A 21689-nucleotide genomic window follows, 5' to 3' on the forward strand; every position below is an offset into this window, starting at 1 on the left:
GTAGTAATGTACTGCTTTTGTTTTGGTTTCCACAGGTGACCAGCAAAGTTGGGGTCTCTCCCCCACACAACCTGATGTCAGTGTCTCTTCACACTCTGATGATGATGATGGTGGCCACAGTGAAGCACAGGTGGGGTTGTTGGAGGCTGTATCTGTCCCAGAGGTTGACATCGCTCTTTTGTCCCCATTGTCACCGCACACAGTCAGTATGCCCACACATACCCAGTCTTTGCAGGCCTCAAATATTGGACAGTCAGAGGGCGGAGACATTGATCAGGCCAATGTGGCAGATATGGCTTCAATGAGTGTAGATACTGGCCATAGCCAGAGAACTGGTGAGGCACCACAAAGGCGGATTGACAGGGGTGCTCATAGGAAGACTACTGTCCATCTACCACCTATTGCAGGTGTCACATCACGGGTCACTCAGCACATGTATTGGGCCATCATGGAGGCACAGGCATGTTCTGAATGGAACACTAGATGTATCCTTAGGGTTATGGATGCAGCACAGTCTGATATCCGTGACTGCCTCCACCACATTGGGGTTACCCTGGATCGGTTCACTGATGCAGTGGACAGATAGTGAGTTGAGACAGTGTCTGTCTTGAACCAAACATTGTGCTGTATCATGTGGTCGGAGTTGGGCGTCGGACTCTTGGATGTAGGTCAGCAACATCATCTGTTGACAGTCCATGTTGCCATGCACAGTTATGGTCCTCTAGTGGCAGTACATGCAGTGCTACAGAGGGTAGGGAGTGTGTTGTCCACACCACAATGTGGCAGACCATGGGCATGTGGTCCTGAGTGGTCCTGTGGGGAACACGGTCCCAGCAGACAGCAGTCACCATCAGGTACTAGCACCAGATCTGACCTTGGGCATGGTGGTGCCAGTGCAACTCCTGGCAGAGCCAGTTCCCATGTTCAAGGCCAGAGATGGTGAACTGTCAACTCTACCGCTTATGGTCCAAAGCTGTCCAACATACACATATGTAGGGCTGGCACTGAGCTTCACTGTGCACAGGCACACACTAACACACCACTGTCACATGCAGGTCACCTAAAGACACACACAGCACCTCTCCATGGTCCATCTAACTCACTCCCCTTCCTGACTCACACACATGCTGTCAACTGTTTGGGCCAAACTAGGCCTCCAGCACCCCCACACAACACCCTGTGCAAGTCATGATACCTGTGCCACATACCTGTCATCCTTCCCATCGATGCAGGGGAAGGAAGCTATGTGTCTGATGCACAGGGTGACTATATTACATGACAAGTATTTATGTAATGCAGTATTGTTTTGTCATGCCACTTGTAGTGCACACCAACATACACTGTATGCTGGCATGTGTCATGAGTGCGCAACATACTTTTGTGGGCCTTATGTTGTATGATGTTGTACTGGCAATATTGTTACACAGTGACAGCTATGTCATGGACCTGTGTATGTTTCTGTTCTAGGAGTCTGAGGGGATAACCTATGGACACATAGTGGCAGTGAAGTGGCACAGCATGGCATGGCAGCACAACAGAAATATGACTTCAGCAAGGTACTGCAGTATAAGTGCATGGCTCCATAGGTTCACATCTGTATGACAGTCTACCAAGGACAATGGCAGCAGTCAGCATACTCATGCATTCATAATTTGTGATGAGGTCTGCTACAGGGCAAGGTGTGACCTTGCTGGAGTGCATATGCTGCCTATCTGTAGGGAGCATAGTAGATGGGTGACTCACTGTAATGACATCAACCTACTATGTGACATTAGTACTACATGCTAGCAGACATAAACACCCTCTTGAAACAGACCCTGCGTAATGGTACACAGTGCACTTCAGTGCACCTCAGCACATGCTGTCCGTTTGACTGGCTAGGCAGCTGTCATGTCAACACATGGAGTCTGCCTGAGTCCCTCTTGGACTGGGCCAATATGTGCTGGTCCTGTACCAAGGGGTAAACAGATGTCTCTGATTGTGAGAGCTGTATGGCCATTATGCTAGTTAACAACAAAACAAGGAAGAAGAGTGCAAGTCCAAAACCAGTAAACACCAAAAAGCACTGCATGAGGAGAAACAATGCACCGGACAGCTCGAGATAAAATCCAACGGTTTATTTACAAACAGCACGTAAAACGGATGCAACACAACACGTTTTTCATCTAATGCACAGACTTCTTCAGACAATGAACAATAAAATAAAGACCAATTATATAGTAAAAGTAAATAGGCAATTAATTCAAATCTTCCAATAGAAACATCTCATGAATATATATAATGTAGTGTTGTCATACCTAGTTCCAGAATCAAATATACATAGCCAACTTCCACTTTCAAGAAATAAACACATGAACTTCACTTTTATAAAAATATAAATTCAAACTAATTAAAAACAACTTTCAACCCTTTTATATAAGTACATAAAAATATAAATAAAGATATGGTATTAAAACCCAAAGAAATAGATTCACGACAAATTTTGAAACCAAAATTTTAATCTACACTCCCCTCTAGTGGCCAAAGTATTAATAACAGCAATTGAACTTGTAAATACGCCTGCATAAATTCAATACCTAAATATATTTAAATATATTTGAAATACAAGTAAAATATATATATACTAACAGATGAGAATTCATAAATACCTCCAAAATAAATAATTCCTATAAATAAATAATAAAGTTAATAAATAATATATATATATATATATATATATAAATATATATATATATATATATATATATATATATATAAATATATATATAAATATATATATATATATATATATATATATATATATATATATATATCTCCTAAACTCTTTAATAAAATACACTAAAATAGAATACAACTAGATGGAACACATTTTATTATATTATAATCTAGCAGCTCTCATTTTTAGAACTGGGGCTAGGGAAACATAATCATTTAAACCAGGGAACCTACTGGCTTCCAAAATAATCTGCCAATACAGTTCCCGGAATTCTATCTTAGTTTCCCATAAACCACCCCTTTCATCTTTATGAATTTCTTCTATAATAAAAAACATATATTTAGCTAGAAGACAAATAGTGGTATGTTTATATAATGCATTAGTAATTTTTTTTTTATGTCATTAATATGTTCATACACTCTTCTCCTAATCTTCCTCTCGGTTTTTCCTACATAGAAACTTGAACAGATTTTACAAATAGCAATATTTATTTTATTTTATTTTATTTATTTATTTTATTTTACATTTGTTAACCGGGATGGTCCGACTGGATACATGTCCTTTTTCAGCGGAGGCCCGGGGAGAAAAGCTCCAACAGAGTTACATTAATAATTAGGTACAGTAAATGAGCTGAAAGAACTTAACAAAAACATAGGCTATTTACATACAAGTACAAGACTGCCATTACTATTTCTGAGATTACTACAAATGTAACATTAATAACATATTAGCAAGGACGGTAGGCAGTATAATGACATAGAGTTAGACAGGATACATATTTCTTTATCACAGTATACAAAGTACTTATCATCTTAGCTAGTTGTTTATGTTTTAGTTAATGGCACAGAGCTAGTCTGGGTTTGAGCAAGGACATAGCCAGTGTGACTTGAAGTGGAGTTTTAGACTATTTTTGAATTGACTTAGAGAAATTGCAAGCGTGATGTTATTTGGGAGAGAGTTCCATATTTTACCAGTGGTGTTGGCAAATAGTGCGTCACCACCTAGGTTGAGAGATTTAGTTGTTTGGACAAGGAGTCTGTTTGCTGAGCGAAGGCAGCTTAGATTGGAGTAGGGAGTCATTAAGTTTTTTAGTGCTGGGGTATTCTCAGGTTGTTTAAGGATTTTGAAGGCCTCTATGAGTTGGGACTGGTGAAGAAGGTGTGGGAATTCTATCCATCCAAGCTTTTTCAGGTTAGTACAATGGTGTGTTCTGTAGGGTAGGCCTGTAACGAACCTGGCAATGTGATTATAGCAGGATGAGAGCTTGGCCAGATCAGATTTGTTAAGGTGAGTGAGGACAGGAGATGCATATAGTAGGGTAGAGAGAAGGTGTGAACGGGCTGTGGCTGCCCTGGCATTCGGGGTAAGGAAGGCTTTAATTCTATATAGGGTCCCAAGTTTCTTGTTGACTGACTTAATGGCTTGGTTGATATGTATATCAAATCTGAGTTTATTGTCAGTGTTTACTCCTAATAGCTTTGTATAGGTGTCTGGGGGAGATGATGGCCCCATTATTGGATTTTATAGTGAAGTTTTCAGTCGGAGATCTATTGGTTGGGTAGAAGAGAAGTAACTTGGTTTTGTTTGGATTTAAGATCAGGAGATGGTTGGCAAGCCAGTTTTCAACTTTGGTGAAGCTATGTTGGGTGGTAGTTCGTAGATTTGCAAGAGAGGCATTGGAACATATTATAGTCGAGTCATCTGCATATTGAATGCAGGTGGCTTCAGGGATGACTGTTTGGATGTCGTTTATGAAGACTGAAAAGAGGAGAGGTCCTAATATGGAACCTTGAGGAACTCCTATGGTATTTGGTAGTAGGCAGGAGAGCTTGTTTTGCCACATTACTGCTTGTTGTCTCCCAGTGAGGTAAGCTTGAAACCAGTCAAGGGCTGGAGTATCTAGATACAGGGTTTTTAAAGTATATAGAAGTAACTGATGGTTTACCATATCGAAGGCTTTCGATAGGTCCAGGAAGAGAGCGGAGGATTTTTTTTATTATTCCGGTTAAGATTAATGTTTTCAGTAAAGAGAGGAGGGCAGTGGTTGTACTATGATGGGGTCTGAATCCATGTTGAGAGTCTGTGAGTAGTTTATTTTGGGTTAGATAGAGCATTAGTTGCTTGTGCATGCACTTTTCCATAATTTTGGCAAGTGGTGATAGTATGGCTATAGGTCTATAGTTGGATAGTTCTGTGGATGAACCTCCTTTGTGGAGTGGAATAACATAGGATATTTTCCAAATTGAGGGATTGAGGCCTCGGTTATGGTTCTGTTAATTAGGATTGAGATAGGGTAGGCTACGACATCTGCAGCAATTTGCAGGTATTCAGCCAGCAGAAGATCGGCTGAAAGGGTGGTTGGCTTCAGTTTTTTCAAAAGGGATCTGATAAAGGATGTGGACACTGGCTGGAAGTTAAAAGAGAGTGGTGAGTCAGGTATAGTGTTTATAGAAGTGTGGGGAGGTGAAAGTTGGTTAGCTAATGACTGGATGGTTTCTGTGAAGAAAGTATTGAATGAATTGGCTATATCTTCTTGGCTCTTGTCAGATAATGTTCCTGGGGTCGGAGTAGTGAATTTGCCGGTTGGAGAAGTTTATTTATGCCTGCCCAGTACTTTTGAGGGTTATTCTGATGTTTATGTTGCAGATTGTAGAAGTAATTTTTCTTATCTAGTATGATGGCTTTTTTAGTCTCATTTCTAAGTTGTTGGAATTTGATACGATCTAGGGGTAGTTTGGTAGTGCGCCATTTATCCCACGCTTTGTCTCTAGTTGTCATTTTGGTTTTGGTGTCTGTTGTTAGCCAGGGTGTTAGTTGAGTTTTAATTCTTATTGAGCGTTTAGGGGCATGCGAGTCAAGTATAGTAAGGAATGAATTGTTAAATGATGACACTGCCTCATCAAGGGGAAGGAACTTTAGTTTTGTCCAGTTACATGATTTGAGTTCAAGTTGAAATTTAGTTGGGTCAAAGTTTTTCTTGGATCTGATAGACCTATAAATAGGTAAGCTTGTACAATTAATTTTGTCTTTCATGATGTATGTGAGCAGGTGATCACTAAGATCATTAGGGAGAGCTCCAGACATATAGTTCTGGGGATGACTGTTGGTGAGTATCCAGTCTAGTATACTCTCTTTTTGGTTATTGTTACCTGTACGTGTGGTAAATGATATTATCTGAGAGAATCCATGTAGGTTAACAGGGATGGGGTTGGACTGTGATGTGCATTGGTTCCAGTCAATATTAACATCGCCCAGGACAATGGTTTCTTGAGGGTAGTTGTTGGCTATCCAATGTAGAATGACCTCTAGTGTTTCTACATTGTTCCCAGGGGGAATATAGGTGACAATTAGGTTAATGCCCTTATGATTATTTAGTAGAATTTTTAGAGCTAGTATTTCAGCGTTAGGGACCTGGGGTGGTTGTATAGGGTTAGTTATGATGTTAAGTGTGCTATTATATAAGACGGCTATTCCACCTCCTCTTTTCTTTACTTTATCTGCCCTAAGTATATTGTAACCAGGAGGCAGGATCTCATTGTCTTTGGTTGATGGACGGAGCCATGTTTCAGATAGACACATTATGTTGGGGAGGTATGTGGCTAGTACAGCATGCAGGCTATGTATCTTATTGTTTAGGCTTCTAATGTTTAAGTGGCATATTAGGAGGGAGTTGACCAGTCGGTGGGAGAGTGGTGGGCTGGTAGGATTTTGAGTTAAGGTTGGGCCTGGATTAGGATGGATGTCCCCATCTTTGGTTATGTTTTTCTTAGATACGCTAGAAGTCTAATAACTTTGAATAGTAGTTTTAGTTCATATTTGGATTTTGATGTTGATTGGAGTGGTTTTTTTAGAAGCAAGTGGTTGGAATTTATAATTTTTGGGGTAGTGTAGTAGTGGGCAAGTTCCGCAGTCAGTGGAGGTAGGGGGGTCTTGGTTTGGCATTTTGGATAAGTAGGAGTGTGGCCTAGTGGCTATAAATGTAGACACAGTGGGGGCGGGTGGGATAAGGGGGCAGGGAGGGGAGCGAAGCGAGCCCGAGCATAGCGAGGGCGAAGCGGAGCGGGGCTAACCCAGTCCCAGGTTTTGGTCCTATGAGTGGGGTAAATAGTCTGATAGTGTAAGTAAGCAGATTGGAGTACAGGCTTGAAATTCAACATAAACATATACAGTTGTAAAATGTCTAATACAATTCAACATAAATAGGCATTTACAGTTGTAAAACACTTACTGGAGAGACACTGAGCCTTCATGGGGCCTGTAGCAGAGTAGATTGTAGTTTTACAAATGGTGCCTGCCACAGGTAATATTTATTAACTCTGGGATTGTCTTAAGGTAATAAACAGGGAAGGGGAGGGTAGAACAAGGGTGTGAGCAGGCAGTTCTTTGTACTGCTGCTAATGAGCCAAAGCAAGACAAGTATGTGTTAAGAACAATCACAATTGACCAAGGACTGCTCTGAAACTGTAAGTCTTGTCTTAATTTATCAGGTGGAAAACCAGGATAACCTTGTATCAGTAGGCTACTGTGGTATAGTTTAAATAAACAAACACACAGTATTGATCAGTTATTGATACTATTTGCTAACAGAAGGGAATAAGAGAAAGTGGAAGATGTGTGTGTGTGTGTGGTGGTGGTGGTGGGGGGGGCTGCTTACAGCCAAAGCACAGTGCTCTCCAGGGGAAAATGAAGATTGGCTTAAACAGTTAGACACATACTCAAAGTTAACTGTAGCTGTTTGCAGACAGTTCAGACCCGGACTGCGCTTTTCTTATAGGAATGTTAAAGGTGGTACCGGAGTTGAATACTTAAGCGTGGTGTTAGGTCTAGAAAAGAAGAGTACAGAGAGGAGTAAGCACTTTTGAGATGGTAAATATATATTAGAAAGATTATAAAAAACACACTGAGCAAATAGCTACCACATGCAATGTCCTGAACCACTACTTAGTATATGCAGATACTGAGCCAATTGGAAGAACATTAGAAAACAAAAACCAGACAGTTATGCAGCAACAGATAAAAATATAGCGAGCAGCAATCTGTCGTGGTTCTCTAATGTGATTCTACCCACCAGTAACAGCATAAACTTATAGAAATAATTTAGACACTAGTATGAGCTGTCTACACACAACACTATAACATGAATAACATTAGTGAACAAGGTGCAGCTATGCAAATAGACCATACATACTACTATACTAGTAACAACTTGGTGCATGCCATAGTAACATCAATAATAAAGCATAAAACATATTAGATGTCTAACACAATTCAACATAAACATATACAGTTTATTTCAATACAATATAAACAATCCCACAAGAATCACAAGTACTGTGAGTTTTACCCTTAATCTCTTTTCCTCTAGCCTCAATGAAGACACTGCTAGTACCAGCCATCCACGGACATTGAGGACACATCTTGCATGGAAATGTACCATGGACCTTCATAGATTTCTTTTTTTCATCTCTTTGTTGTGGTGTCAACCAATCCTTAATGTTCCGTCCTCTTCTAAAAACAATTTTAAGAGGTGCATTATCATTTATATTGAGGTCAGTAATCCTAATAAATTTATCCCATTCTTTATCAAAGACTTTTTGGATAATACCAGCATCTCCACTAAAGTCAGTGATAAAAGCCCTATCAAGATAATTCCCTCTATTCTTAGTAGAATCAATAAACTCAGTTGTAATAGTGTATTCTGAATCAGTTGAAGGAGCGGGTTCTGTACCCAAAATGGGTCGAAATCTATCCCCTCTCCTTCCAGTAACTTCATCCTTAATTTTTAAAATGAATTCTAAGGGATATCCCCTTTCAAGAAACATTTGGACCAAAAATTCACATTCTTCAACAAAATCTTGGCCATCAGATGTCATTCTCGAAATTCTGACAAACTGCCCTTTCACAATGCTTCTTTTCTGGTGAATGGGATGTCCGCTAGTAAAATGTAAATAACAGTTGGAAAAGGTTTTCTTCCTAAACACTTTAGATTTAAAATGACTATCATCTTTAATTAATGTAATATCCAAAAAATTCATGTCTTGAAAACTAATTTCATAAGTAAATTTTAAAAATTCAGTAGTATTGTTAATATATAATATAAATTCATCTAACTTTTTTTTTGTATCTTTCCAAAATATAACTATATTATAACTATAACTATATTATAACTATAACTATATCATCTAAAAAATGTTTATAAAGACACCAACAGTCTTTGTATACACTATGATGGATAAACTTAATCTCCCAGGTGTTCAAAACCATGTTCGCATAGATAGGGGCACAGCTTGCCCCCATCGCTACACCACTTTTTTGTTGGAAGAATTCCCCTTGAAAATATATATAATTATGTTTCAGGACTGTTTCCATTAATACTGTACAAATATATACCTCATCGTCCCTTAAATCTCCAAAAAATCTTATGGCTTCTTCAAACCATTCAAGGCCTATATCGTGTGGTATAGAGCCAAAAAGGTCAACTACATCGATTGTCACAAAAATGAGATCATCATTAAACAAATTTTCTTTTACACTATATAAAATCCCAAGAATTTTTCAAAAAAGACAACCCTTTCATCATAGATCTTTTTACTTTAATATCAATATACCTAGCTAGGGGAGAAATTGCTGAACCTTCACCTGCTACTATAGGACGAAGGGGCGGGTCCAAAAAATTCTTGTGGACTTTTGGAATCCCGAAAATTTATGCAGGCGTATTTACAAGTTCAATTGCTGTTATTAATACTTTGGCCACTAGAGGGGAGTGTAGATTAAAATTTTGGTTTCAAAATTTCTCGTGAATCTATTTCTTTGGGTTTTAATACTATATCTTTATTTATATTTTTATGTACTTATATAAAAGGGTTGAAAGTTGTTTTTAACTAGTTTGAATTTATATTTTTATAAAAGTGAAGTTCATGTGTTTATTTCTTGAAAGTGGAAGTTGGCTATGTATATTTGATTCTGGAACTAGGTATGACAACACTACATTATATATATTCATGAAATGTTTCTATTGGAAGATTTGAATTAATTGCCTACTTACTTTTACTATATAATTGGTCTTTATTTTATTGTTCATTGTCTGAAGAAGTCTGTGCATTACATGAAAAACGTGTTGTGTTGCATCCATTTTACGTGCTGTTTGTAAATAAACCGTTGGATTTTATCTCGAGCTGTCCGGTGCATGGATTATGCTAGTTAAGTTCACATGCCCTATGGCTCCATAACATGATGTATACTGCCATATCAGTCTCACACAAAAACATGGCTACATTCAGGCTAGCACCACTTCTACTCACTGCATACAGGACACCCCAAGGCACACAAATACTGCAAGTTGGCATTATGTAGATTAGAACACTCACCTATGTACTGGTACACACTACAGACCACAATACCTGATGCACGCAACACAACTCATGTCTGCTAGTAGTATCATTGTAGAAAATATAATGCTTGTTGATGTCAGCAAGCCTTGTTTTGGTCAGTCATTTGGGGGCCACATCACCCACTACAAATAAAATGATGCAAAACTCTACCTATATCTAAGTTACAAAGGTAATCATGCATATGCCATATAGCTACACACACACACACACACACACACACACACACACACACACACACACACACACACACACTATGTAGAGCGGAGTGAGATTAGAACCCCTATCTAGCTAGACTATATACACTATAGATCACAGTACTTATTGCATGGACCACAAGTTAAGTCTGTTGTGTATACGATTGTAGGCACAGTACTTGTGCATTACACAAACTATGGTTATGTTGAATAGTATCTGTGGTCTGCAGAGTGATATTGGTTCATACTGTTATCTGCATCTAGAATCCTGGGAGTGAGATAACCATTGTTATCCTAGCTATGTGTGTACAGTTACCTGTATGACCATATATGGCTTCTTGCAGTTAGATAGGTGACACTGTAGGCAGGGACAATGTGCCCTGTCCATACATGCATTGACACCATTATACATTACACCACCTGCTCATCTGTGTCTAAGTGCTGACATCCATCAGGCATAGAGGTCTGTAGGTAAGTGGATTATGTACCATTGTGCTGTTAGTTTGGATCATTTGAGTAACATTATGGCTCTGTGTTAGTGCAGTTTATTCACCATTATTAGGATATGTCAGATAATGCAGACATCCACACACATATTTCTGTATATAACATGAATTTATATAGAAATGTAGCTGTGTGTGTGTGTGTATGATATGTATATATGTTACGTAGATATATGGGGGAGTCTATGCATCATTTTAATCCATATAGCTATATATATCAGTATATGTCTATTTGTCACTACATAGCGATAGATATACTATGCATGTGAGAGAGAGATACTGACAGATGGATCTGTATACATATATGTCTGTACTTATAGAAATTTATACATAACAGGTCATTTCAATGAAAAGCCAACAGAACTGCACTAATTTTTACTAAGTGCACGGGCAATCCCTGTGGGACTGTCAGTACTTATAATGTGACTCCAGGCCACACCTACCTGTATTCCAGTCTGGGATTTGCATGTTACAGACATTAATATCCTACCCTGCTTCTGCACTATTGCACTTCACTCAAAATGTCCACAGCATTCCACAGCTATCTGCTGTACTAAATATGTCACTTAGGTTGGTAATGTTACATCACCAACAGACTGAAAGTCTGCATACCTCTCAACTGCCCCTGATTTTCACAGAATGTCCAGAGTTTTGCCTCATATGTTTGGTCTGTTCCTCACACATTTGTGGTCTTCTGGTGCTTTATTGAATGTTGGCATCAATACATTCTACTAACTACAAACAAACAATTGTGTGTCAGACTTTATATCCATCAGAAGATATGTACTATTGCAACACTTTTAATTCCAGCAGCTGTTTAGATTTATGTGACCAATATTTAAACTCTGTCCCTATGTTTGGGCCTTTGTCTCCCCAATCTTTCTGGCTTTGTCCAGATTTCTTGCACTAAGAGGTTGGGAGGTATGACATTTTGTGAAAACACCAACATGCAAAAGATGTGAGTAATTCCAGATTAAAACCATCAACACCATCATCCATGCTAGTTTCCCTGGTGCACTGAGCCACACAAGTCACTAGACAAAGAGGGGTCATTCATCACACAATCAACAGCATACATATGTACGTTGTTATTCTGCGGGAAGAGAGACATACAATGTGTCAGCACTATCTATGTTACAGCCCTGAGATTGCCTGGTCCACTGATATACCATAGCCGATTTTCTGTTAAAGCAGTTATATGGGTACACTGCTGTGTTGGGGGTGGGATAACAGCAGCACATGATCATCTTGGGTAGACAGTAGTCCAAATATCATGTGTGCCCACTGTTTAACATCTCCCTTCCTTGATGTTGTGAATATTTCAACCATGGGGCCTAGTGAAAATTAAGGAACACATACTATTGGACTGAGTATCTGACCAAATAGTCCACTATACTTCCTTGCATAACAGCAGCAGATCCATACATAAGATACCTTATTATAGTAATCCTTACCATTAGTGTGTAGGTTAGAGACTTACCTTGAGAATGCAGCAGTTGACAGAACTGTAGTTCAGGGCTGACTCTGTGTGATGCAAGTGGTACACAGTCAATACATGGATAGTTACAGGTTGTTTGGGCTGCCTGGGATCAGCTATTTTAATATATGTATGTGAGTAGGAGTAAGGTGTCAGTCTCTAGGGCCCTAGGTTGTCAGTGAATGTGCTATGAGCTGTCTCATAGCCAATGACAGGGCATACTGGGCACACCTATGTCTGCTGACAGGGACATCATCAGGGGGCTCCTCCTCCGAGTCCTCCTGTGAGTGTGGCTGTGGTGACCTAGGCGCAGGTGGGGGGCTGTGTATCCCTTCCCTATGCTGATCCTGCCACAGCTGCTTCTGACAGATCATAATGTGTAGCATGGCACATACTGTGAACATATGTGCACATTTGACTGGAGAGTACTGCAGGGCTCTCCCAGATATAATGAGGTAGTGGAACCGTGACTTCAGCAACCCAACACACACACACACACACTATGATGTTCCTAGTTTGTGAGTGTGCCTCATTATGCTGTTCTTCCATGGGTGTGTGTGCATTTCTAATAGGTGTCATCATCCACGGTTATAGTGCGTAGCCAGCATCCCCCACTAAATGGCCATGTGGGATGTCCCCCATAGCAAACATCTGGTGCAGCTGTGATGTGTGCCAGATATGGGAGTCATGATAGCTGCCAGGGCTACCAGCACACACATTCATGGTAATCCCCTGAGGATTGCACACAGCCTGACAGTTGATGGAGTGGTACTCCTTACTGTTGACGTAGATTCTACCCTCCTCACCAGGTAGTGCCTTGATGTGTACATGAGTGCAATCTATGGCACCCAGTACCTCTGGGTAATGTGCTACATGGTAGAAGTGTTGCATATTGCTGACCCTTGCATCAGGGGTGAGGGGAAAATATATGTGCTCACTGACATGTGATAGCATGGCATCCAGGAACTGGTGGAGTACCCTGGATGTTGATGCCTGTGAGACCCCATCATGTCCCCAGTTGGTCTTTGGAAGGTACTTGTAACTATTATCCTAAGGGCTACACATACCTTTGTTTTCATTGGGATGGGCTCCTCTCTGCTGGCTCTGGGCATGAGTTGAGGGCGGCAGAGCTTAGTGAGTTCTTGTAGTATGTCCCTGTCCACCCTGTAACGCTCTACAATCTCTAGCTCATGTAGCTCCTGGAAGGTTACCCTGGGCCTGAACACTCTTCCCCCTCTCAGTCTGAGCCTATTGTCAACAGTGTCAGCAATACTGACTTCAGCATCTAATGGATACAAATGTAGAAGATCTTCAGCAGCCCCTAGCATTCTTTCAGTTAAAATTTCCAAGTCTGTACTCTAATGGTGCAGAATATGGGGGTAAACATCAGATTGTAGGGTGTAGGCATACTTTATAGTGCTCTACTGTAGGTGCTGCCTGTGTGATTGGCTAAATATGATGTATTGCACCTGCCTAATAGATTACTGACATCATTTAATGGTCTTAGTTTAAGTTAAGCAAGGATCAATGCTAATTAATACATCATTGGCATTTTAGATACTCTAAACACTGGAACATACCATGCAAACGGGCACCCGTAGGTAAACACTGCATAGTAGTTAGTGTACCCCCCCAAACTTGCACGCTGAGCATGGTGGCACGCTGCACAAACAGGAGCAGCTATGCTCCAGTCAGCTCAGAAGTTAGTGGACACATCCTCTCCTGATGTCAGCTAACTCCTCTGTGGACACAGAGAGGATCTGCAGACATGATTACCCCATTATGCTATTCAGTAACTCCAATGCATTTGCATAGGGATCTGTGTTCTACACACTTCCAAACTCTTCCACGTTAGCAACAACACCAATACACCATTGTAGATACTGCACACAGGGTCCTGTAATACATTTCTGTCTCATGATATTAATATTTGATTTTTCTACTTTTTTTAAGGTATGTTTGGTCACTGTGGTGTGCCGCACAAATGTGCAAAGATTATTAAAAATGTTATTTTAACATATTTACTGTAACTTTTGGAACACACAGATGATAGTTTTGCTATGCCATTTCTGTTTCTCCCTACATATTTACAGCCCCTTTTGTCTGTCTGCAGTCCTGTACCTGCATTTTTCTGTGTATACTACGGACACTGACACAGGGTCTGCAGGGCTGCCTATCTGCTCACTGGATTGCTGTACCTGCCTCATTTGCGAGAGATTCACCTGCTTGTGAGGTGATTTGCATGCCACAGACGTTTCAATGTTGGCGCACTCGAGCGTGCAGCTCAGCAGCGCTTACTGAATCTAAAAATGTTAGTGGCCATGTTAGCAGTGCAGTGCGATACCTACACAGAAAAAAAACATGTAGGCTTTATTAAATTCCCCCTGTGATGTAATATTATAATCACACTACAGTAAAATGGCTCATTGGATTTTCATCTAATCTATGTTGAAGGTGGGTAACAGTCAGGGTTACCAGATTTCCAACCAGCCAGGTAGGGACAAAAAGAAAAAAAAAAAAAGGTCTTTAATGCGGAACAGAGTTCCACATTAAAGAACAGTAGCTCTGCACTAAACACGGAGCTTCTTGTGTTTAATGCATTGCAGTTCCGCATTCAACAGAAGTAGCTCCGTGTTTAGCAATTTTTGATTAGCCCGTATACCGGCATACGAGCCAATTAAAAATCGTTAAACACGGAGCTACTTCTGTTTAATTCGGAACACAAGAAGCTCCGTGTTTAGCGATTTTTGATTGGCCCGTATGCCAGGTATACGGGCCAATCAAAAAAAAAAACAAAACAAAAAAAAACAAAGCGGAGGCTGGCCGGGATTTAAGTGCAGGGCAGGACTCGGGATCAGGCTGCTGATCTCGGGACAGTCCCGCCCAAATAGGGACATCTGGCAACCCTGGAACAGTCCACATTAAGTTTGAATAGATCCTAACCCAATATCTTCAGATATCTGTATTTATTACTTCTTTGATGTAACATGACATGTATTTTTGCAAAACATTCTAGGACTATTACATTCCCAGATAAAAGGATTTAAGAGTTGTAGTATTTTCTTAAATTAAGAGTTTGTCATAGTGTGAAACGATCACTAATCAGTATCTGTAATTGTCTGTCACAAAGCAATGTATTACCAAGCATATTTAATGTTAAACTTGCAAGCTCCTTGTCTCTGTTTCTGTTTGACTCAGCTAACAGTTTAGGTTTTTGAAAACACTTGGAAATAAGTCTAGTACTATCTGTAATTATATCTCTCTGTAGTTATTTTACCTAATCTCTGTATTTCTCAGGAAATATTTTAGTAAGATCTGTCAGTTGTCTTATAACCTGCAGTTATTTTTATGTAAGTTTGCAGATAAACTACTTTTCCTAGTTAAACTAATTTTCCTAGTTCTTTGTTGTTTCTGTAATCAGTTTAGACTGAACCATATATTTTTGCTTTATTTTCTATTTTGCTGCAATTTACGTTTCACTTTGGAAAAGTTAACCGATAGGTTAAGTTGCAAATGAGCAAACAAATAAACAAATAATTTACTAAAGATAGGGTTAATTGCTATGTTAATCAAATTGTTAATTGCTATGTAAATCCAATGTAACTACTGCCTGTATATTTTAACTGTGGAGCTTTTCTCCCCGGGCCTCCACTGAAAATGGACCTACTTCCAGTCGGACACTCCCGGTCAACAAATGTAAATAAATAAATAAATAAGTAAAATAAATAAAGGTGTGGTACACAATTATGGTATTAAATTAGATTTAAAACTAGTCAGGCCAACGTTAGTGTTGTAAAACCAAATGTGATATCTATCTGTCAGCCTTGGTATAATGTAAAATATGCTAAGGCATCCAGATCATTCGAATGACAAACTCTGGGGTTAATCTCTGACAACTGTGTTAAGATTCAAGTATCATTCGACTGAGAGCTCATATGAGGGAACCTTCTGGTAAGTTGATAAAACTCTGGCAAATACTTTTGAGAGGTAAGGAGGATTTAAAAAATAAGTGCCATTTTAAGCAGCAGTGTCTCATTCTTTGTCTAATGCTTCTCATTAAAAAAAATTAACCCAAGTAATTACTGATATCAAGATTTTATTCTTGCTTCAACTAATATTCCTAATAGGTTAACCGATGAGGTTTTTATATCATTCCTATTTATTGCTTAGTACTTTAAGACCTGTATGAGTCCATACAGGTATTAATCTTATGCAATCTGATGCTGAGGAAGACCATTTTGTAGCAGTGAGTGTTAAACGAGAGAGACTGATTTAGAATGTATGCATTTCAAGCTCTTTGTATGCTCTGCTGAACAGTAAAACCCTATCTGATGAACTTTACTAGACAAAAGCATTCATAAGGAAACTTAATAAACTGGTCAACATCAAGTAGCGATCGGATTCTCCCATGTTTTTATTTTAATCTTTTAGACAGACTTTGGAAAAGTGCAAGTTTACGAGAATATCAATGCACACCGATGAATAATTTGACATGATCAACCAGTGTAATTGGCTTTTTTTCCTTGCTTAGTTTCAATTCTGCTGAACAGTCACTGCACTTCTCAAGATAAACCAGTAGAGGACAGTACAACCCCAAAGTTTAATGAAGATGTGCTTCACTGGCTGTTCTTACAACACTTTTTCATGATTTGTGCCACAAACAGAAACTATGTAAAGTTTGCATGTGATTTTATAAGCAAATTTCTCTGCTCCTTTTAGTGTGTGAAGTGTGCTTTTTCTTGTAAATATCAGAACTTTGTTGTATAATTTAACAGTTTACTTCCTTTACTTCATTCCATTTAACAGGTAGGTTCATAGGGAAAGTACCTCTCAAGTGTACCTCATTACGAGGAACATACCTCATTTGGGGTCTTAAAAAGTTCATGTTCCTCGAAGTTCCTCAAAGTTCCACATTGAAAGACTCTGTCACACATTCAGTGTTAGGAATTTTTTTAAATGAAATCCATTGTAAATAGAAGTGAATCATATTAATCCATTAAAAGATCTTCTTTATAAGTAAAACCAGCTTATTTTAACCATCCTATGACCTTCCTAGTTGAAGGTTTTAGTAAGCCATTAGTATGTGTTCCACATTTTGCCCATTTGTTCCACATTATGAGGGCTAGTGTTCCTCATTTTGGATATGGAAGGTTGAGAGCTACGGGGAAAGTGAGTTGAGCTGCACTGAATGGAAGAGACCTCGAGGCCCTATTCTCAGCCACATCTTTTTTTTTTAATTTATAAGGGCTTACTAATCATGAAACACGATTACACCTTCAGCTTTTTTTTACAGTGGTGCCATTCAAAGGCTGCTGTTTATTAACAGTTTGCCATGATATCTCTCAATCTCTTACAGCAAGAAATCTGGACAAAACCAAAAATAATGAGGGACAAAGGCCCGAAAATAGGGACATATTTTAAATATTGCCCTTATAACTTAGAAAGTTGCTAGAATAACAGGTTTTGCATTAGCATGCATTTTCCAAAGGATCAGAAGTCTAAACTCAAATGTCTCTCGTGATTTAATGATTTCAATCCTCAATGATTTGTCAGAAAACCACACATTTTATGAGGAGCAGATCAAAACTGTAGCAAAAATCTGGATATTCTGTGAAAATCTGTGCAGGTGAGAGGTATGTGGTAATAAAAATAGCATAGGCACTATTTAATTATAATTACCTTTTTTTCTTTAAAGAACAGATATATACAATAACAGTTAGTGTTTATATAAATATTTTCTCAGAATGTTACATAACAGATGAAAGTTTATTTAAAAATACAATTTGTTCAACTAGCTGTCAAGCTCATGGATAACAGAGTGATTGTTTCCATCTGTCTTTGCAAAAATGACTGACATATCCTAGATGCACTAACTAAAATATGAATATTGCATGTTCACCATTTTTGAAAGTTAAATTTAAACTACATTAATCATATCTTAATTTGCATCTGCAGCATCATATACAACTACACTTTGTTTGTTGTGGCAAGTAACACATGGCTACTGGTAACAAAGCAGTAAGAATGCTGTAGTCTCAGTAAGATCTTGTTTATTTATATTTTGTTAACATGTCCTACAGGCAGCGCCCATTTCCAGTGGGGATGGGAGAAGTAATACAAGCATTATGATCACATGATTAGTAAGCAGATAATTAGTGCAGTGGCCATGAAACAGAAAAATGCAAGCAAAATGCCACATAATTTGTAGACTGCACTATTAGGCCTACATTCATGTATTCTTTACCAGAAATCATTCAAGGGATAAACATTTGCTAATGTATGTGATTTATAGAAAGATGACAAGTTTATGTGAAAATATGTCAGAGCTAACCTAGTTATTTCAGAAGAAACATAGCAGACAGAAAGGCTACATACAGTCCGAAATGAGACAGGTGGAAAAAAAAAAGATTATGGAGTTGGGATGGATATAGCTGCCATAAACCAGTTAATGTGAGTTGTGCAGGAAGTTTTTTAAAAGTATATTTAATGTGACTGATGAAAAGAGTATATTGTTATACTTTCATTATACATAAGTATATGTGACTGATGAAAATAGTATAACATTATACTTTCCTTATGCCTTAGTATATTTAATGTATGGGACAGGTAAATAAAGTGTGTCATATATGGCTTCTGTGTTCTGTATTTTACCACATGATTGTCATGAAAAGTTTGTGATACAGTAGTCATTTAATTCTTGTTTTAATGCTAAAAAATGCTCCTTAGAACAAGGCTGTACCTGTACTGGGGCAGCAGGGAAAGTGTTCTCAACATGTACACCAACAAAGATAGACAACAGTCAGAACAGGAATTATATATGGGCTACAGTAAACAACAAGGGCTTCTACAGTGAAGATTATTTATTATGTGTTTATTTGTATTTGGTGCAGTGGTAGCATTGTCGCCTCACAGCATGAGGTTCTCTGGTTTGATTCTCGGCTGGGGTGCCTTCTGTGCGGAGTCTGCATCTCCTCCCTGAGTTCATGTGGGTTTCCTCTTACATTCAAAGACATGCATCTAGAATGTTTCTCCCCGGGCCTCCACTGAAAATCGGCTTTGTTCCAAGTCAGACTTTCCTGGTTAACAAATGTTAAATAAATAAAATTGTATTTATTTAACAGGAAAGTCTGACATAACCCCTTTTCACCAAAGGCCATGAGGGAAAAGCACAACTAACACTATTATACAGTACTGATTTAGCTTTTTAAAGACTGGAACAGAAATTCTTGGTTGCAGTGGTGCAGCGGTTAGCATTGTTGCCTCACATTAAGAGGTTCTACGGTTCGATTCTCGGCTGGAGCACTTTCTGTGTGGAGTCTGCATGTCCTCCCCATGGTCGAGTGATGTTTAAAGACATGCAGGTAGCTGTGTGCATGAATGGGTGTGCCTTCTTTGAAGGTTGGGCGTCTAGCTGGCACCTTGGCATCGTAAAAATCCACTGCCAATCATTAGCGGACTGGAGTTCCGCTGTGGTGACCCCTAACTGGGAAAAGCCAGAAGACATTAGTTTAAAGATTGGAAAATAAATTAAACTCAATTGTGCAGTTTAGTGTTTTAGTGTACGTGGTCTTTGCTTAATGGCATCTTACCTCAATAACGTATTTATAGTTATACTACGCATTCTTTGCATTTTGTTTACTTTTTCAGCCACCTCCCTCTCTTTATGGCACCATCAGTGCTTTCACAGCATTTTAGTGTAGAAATGAGGTTTCCCCTTAAGTTAATACAAGGCAAGTCTCTATAATTTTTCACATGCACATTTTTATCAGGTTGTATTTTCTCAAGCGCTTTATGTTTGAAAACTGCTTCTTCAGATTGCCTTCTAGTGTATGATATGGGATTGCACTAACAGGAAATGCTTTAAGGTGCATTTTCCTTTTTAGACTTTTTTCCCCTCTGAATCAGTGTACTATGGTAATGAATATATATATATATATATATATATATATATATATATATATATATATATATATATATATATATATAGATAGATACACACACACACACATTTTACACATGATCATTTTAGCCTTGAGGAATCATAGGGGAAGCAGAAATGTAACATGCCTAATTTTTTCCATGGCTTGTCTTGCTTTATGTTCATTATCATGGTGGCGGACATCTGACAAGGTTCATGAGGTGCTTTCTTGTTGTGCTTCCAGGTCTGCCTGAAGGATTATATAGATATTGCTCATGGGCTTATGTGATGTTGCGTTATTTCTAGAATGACAAGTTGATATCTTGTCAGAAGCAGAGTATTCTGAACAGCACATCTGTCAAGTTATTGTTTCTACAAAAACTGTCCCCAGGATTCAGGAAGCCGAAATTTCCATACAGGAACAATGTAGAAGCTCCTGCACGGAAAATGGCTGCCACATGATCCAGGATAGTGCTGTTTTCATGTGCACGAGCGTTCCTACACTGTTCCTGCACGGAAAACCAGGAAATATGCAAATTGTCTCATTTGCTGGTAAAAAAAAAATGCAAATTAGGTGATTTTGTGATCAAGCAAGCTGCCAGGTCAACACAAATACAAAGGAGCAATTGAAAAAGAAAGCTCGAATCTTTGGTAATACATAATACACTTTATTCCACAGAGACTCCTATTCCTTCGAACACATTAACGCTGTACAGAAATATATCCTGCATTTTCGTTTCAAGTGACTTCCTCAGATGAAGAAAACTGAATGCATACCTAGTAAATGCACAATAATATATACCCTCACAATCAATTATCTAATAATTAATTAATAGTTCAATTAAATGTTTTAATTCATTAAACTTTAAAAATGCTTCATAAAATACATTAAATAACCATTAACTGTTAAAAATTGACGCTTCAAAAAATACAAATATGTCATATAAATACTTTCCTATAAAAACATATTTCACCCATACTACATTCATTTTAATAACAATATAAAATACTTTTAAAAAACATTTAAGAATATGACTGAAAATTCTATATGGACAATAGCACGCTCTTCCGTTAGGAAAAGAATTTATTCCACAGACCAAATAAAATAATCCCTCCATTAATTCATATTTTTGTGTTTTGTGTTATGTACCATTCAAACAAACTAAGGGGGCCAAATATTTTTCCAGAACCTAAATGAAAGGTAAATAAGACCTACAATTTTGCTGCTCTCAGCTTTAGGACTGGGGCAAGGGAAACTGTATCATTCAATCCTGGAAACTTGTTGGCTTCCATTGATAATTGCCACAATAATTCTTTGTATTCTATAGGCGTTTCCCATAAACCGCCCCTTATATTCTCTTCTACCACTTCCAAAATAAAAAAGCTAAATTTAGCTTCCTGACAACTTCTTTTGTGCTTATGCAGGGCATTGTTAATGCATTTAGTCCCAAGCTGCCAGGTCTCCGTGTTAGAACAGTGTTAGTGCAGAA

The sequence above is a fragment of the Protopterus annectens genome, chromosome 8.part1, assembly GCF_019279795.1.
Source record: "Protopterus annectens isolate FY-2018-M chromosome 8.part1, PAN1.0, whole genome shotgun sequence".
NCBI lineage: Eukaryota > Metazoa > Chordata > Ceratodontiformes > Protopteridae > Protopterus > Protopterus annectens.